Genomic DNA, 3,415 nt, shown 5'->3' with positions numbered 1-3,415 from the left:
GTGGAGCGAGCGGTCGGAGAATCGGATAATCCAACAATTACACGATGAATCTCAGACATATCCGGACGGGATTAGATTTCTCAGAGGACTTCTGAGTTACCTGAAAAGCAGTAATTACCTGATGCATGAACAAATGTAAAAACTATTCGTTAGTGAACTGGGCCGCGCTTTGTGGTTTTGACTCAAAAGATCCGGTTCATAAGAGTCATTTGTTAATGAAGCCGACTACGCTGGCACGCTGCGTGTGCGTGATACCATCGTGCACAGTTTACTGAAAGACGTGTTTTTGCCATTATTTTGCGTTACGCTGTCATCGCCGCGGCTGAAAAGGAGCACATGAAATGCTGCTTACATTTATATTTTATTCTGTGATAATTCTGGGGTGGCACAGTTTTTTCTTAGGGTGGCAGTTGCCACCCCGGTAGATCCACCCCTGCATATAACGAACAAATCAAACAAACGTAAACGGGCAAAGGCGGGGCCCCCTACAAGGCGGGGCCCATGGGCTGCAGCCCACTCAAGCCCAATGGTAAGTCTGGCCATGCTGAGCACATATGGGCCAAACTTTAACCGTATATGTTTTGCATGGATTTAAAATTGGAGGGAATTTTCTTTTGGATGACAATTTTTTTTTAGGTATATGGTCCAGATGATAGCACACAACTGAGAGCCATATGTGGCTTGGCTATGGCACACCATGGAATATGTTAACATTTGGCTTTTATTTGGAAAAACACATATAAACTGCTGGCAGGTTAGTGGCGGTCCACATCTCAGCCTATTCAACAATGCTATTGGTTGCTTTGTGTCTTTCCTTATTCCTATTGGTGGATTACTGAGATTTTGAAAATATATCCGTTATTTCCCGCTCTACTTCCTCTTTCAATCGCCGTTAAAATAGAAGAAGATGATGAAAAAGCTCCATATTTACAACAACAGCCTTTGCCCAGACACATTCTTATTCAGGTAAGTGCAGTTTTGGTGTTTTAAATGTTTTCTAGGGGTGTAATGGTACACTTATTCGTACTGAAAATTGTAAAGAACAAATACAGTTGTCATTTTAACCACTGCACGCGCGGAACTTAATCCGTTTCAGTTCATAGCCGTGAATAAATCTTCACTATACTTTATTACTATACATTACATTCTGTAATCGTAAGGTTTGTGTTTTGATCTTTTCGATAAGAAACAAAATCTCATCCTTAAAAATATGTCTATTTTATCAGGAAATTAAATCCATAAATGCCGTTTTGACGCTCTTTGATGTGGCGTGACAGACCGCTGCAAAGGAGAGCGACGTCAGCAAATTTCAGTAGTCACAATAAATATATTTGTTAACATATTTCTTAAATATTAAATGTGATCTATTGAGTGATCTACTGGAATTTCACAACCAAACATACGTCTGTTGCAGCAACAATTGCACAGTTAGCTGAGGTTAAACACGTTTTATTGTCTGCTTTAAAACATTGAGCAGTTTTCAGTGAAATCTCTCAATCTCTGAATCTTCTGTCACCGGCTGAAGAAGACAGACTGAAGCAGTCGACACAGGAGATCAGTGTGAGACTTGTGGGAGATCTGGCTTCATCTGGTCTTGTGGAGGTCTATCATGATGGAGAGTGGGGTTCAGTCTGTGATGACGGATGGGATCTGGCTGAAGCATCAGATGGGTTTTCCTGGAGTGAATATCAGCCACGTCAGGAGGACCTTATGGAGAAGGTATGAACTCCTCAGCACAGTTTGATTAATACACACTGGTCTTATTTTAACACAAATTCTGTTTCCATCACATCGGATCAATGTCTCCATCAGCTGGTGTTTATCTTTGGACTGAAGAAGCTTATGGAGGATGACGGCAGGCTCTTCGCTCATTCCTGAAGACAACACCTTCCAGACGCAGGTATAGATGTAGGAGTATGGCGTCTGCACAGGTGAGCTTGTTCTGCAGGAGAATGTCCTTCAGTTTCTCTCCTGAACGCTGAGTTTCTCATAAGATCTCCAGTGTGGAGCAGCATCTCTCTCACATGATGGACGCTCTGCTGACCTGATGGTGAAGGATAAAGCTTTACTTCTTGAAGATCTGGAGAGATGATCCGAGACAAAGCTGATGAAAATAATTCAGAACAACAGAATCTTATCTGCTTCCTCTTGATCCCAGAGGATGAACTGTGTGAAATACAGTTTTCCTCAAGCGTTCTTCATCAGACTCATGATAAACTCTACGTCACTGATATGCTCAGAGGTTTTTAGTTCAACGCTCTGCTCTTCTCTAAGATCAGGAATCAAATGCATGATATGAGTGTAATGAGCATCTACCCAGAATCTGCACTGGAGATGAGTGGAGTGTTTTATCAATGTCTGCACCTTCAAATCCCCAACCCATGACCAAAATAACAGAATGCAAAGCTTTTCCACTCCTGCACACACTAGTGCTCTTAACAGAGAGCAGAAGCTGCAGTGGAAAGCCCAGGTTTTTCTCAGTGATCAGGAATGCTCTAATAATGGTGTTTCATGTCGTGAGGTTCCTCGCTAATGGCAAACAGAACAGTTACACTAGCAGCATTCGCTTCAGCAACAGTTCGATTCTCAGCTAAAAGTCTAACAATTCAATAGCCAACGGCTAGTCATTGTTCAGTCAAATTTAATATAATTTCAATTAATTAATTTTGATGCAGGCAGAATCAAGAGGAAATCAAAATGGAAAACAACAAGTTGTTGTTAGGGAAACAGGTCAATTTAGCTCTAAGGGAATTATTTATGATATTTATAGGGAATTTGGTCAGAATCACTGTTTTACGGCTGATCAGTCGGCCAGCGATTCATTGATCGAGCCGTATAACATCAATCCACAATATAGTAAAGACACTTTATTAGCATGGCAACAAGATCGGCAGTTTAAGACAGTAACTTGTAAGCACAAAACAAAAGATACTTCTCTTTTCAATGTACGTAAGACTTTATTGGATAAATCAAAAAGACATGTAAACTAATCTAACACATAAACACATGCCTATATTGAGCACATTCACACAATTTGCAGAAATAAAGTGAGGAAAGAATGCGTTTGAGAGAGTGAAAATGTGAAATCCCATGTTTATAGCAATATAGGCAATTGCTTATACCTGAACAGCCTTTAATCAATAAACCCTCGCATTGAGTTTCTCAGTGAGGCTATCAAACTTTATATTAAATGCACCAGTTCAGCTAGAATCTGGAGGTTGTACTTGCATTGCCTTAGTTTTAATGGAATTTCTTCTAATTTCTTTTGTATGGCATGGCTGCAGAAAGGGGTTTCCCAAGGTTGTTGATTGGCTGAAAGTTCAGTAGTCATTCGAAGTGAGGTCTTGGGCGTTGGCTGAAGGATGGTGTGGAGTCGTGTACACTGGCTGAAGTTTTAAAGTTGGTGCAGACAACG

General features: G+C 40.8%; 1 pseudogene; it reads left to right on the top strand.

The window, feature by feature from the left end:
* Positions 1-1,725: 1,725 nt before the first annotated feature.
* On the top strand, positions 1,726-2,533 carry LOC107692252 (galectin-3-binding protein A-like; annotated as a pseudogene).
* Positions 2,534-3,415: the final 882 nt, after the last annotated feature.

Source organism: Sinocyclocheilus anshuiensis, unplaced genomic scaffold (genome assembly GCF_001515605.1).
Source record: "Sinocyclocheilus anshuiensis isolate Anshui unplaced genomic scaffold, SAMN03320099.WGS_v1.1 scaffold995, whole genome shotgun sequence".
Taxonomy (NCBI): Eukaryota; Metazoa; Chordata; class Actinopteri; order Cypriniformes; family Cyprinidae; genus Sinocyclocheilus; species Sinocyclocheilus anshuiensis.
Note: the sequence above shows the minus strand (reverse complement) of the source record. Positions and strands in the feature narration are given on the sequence as shown.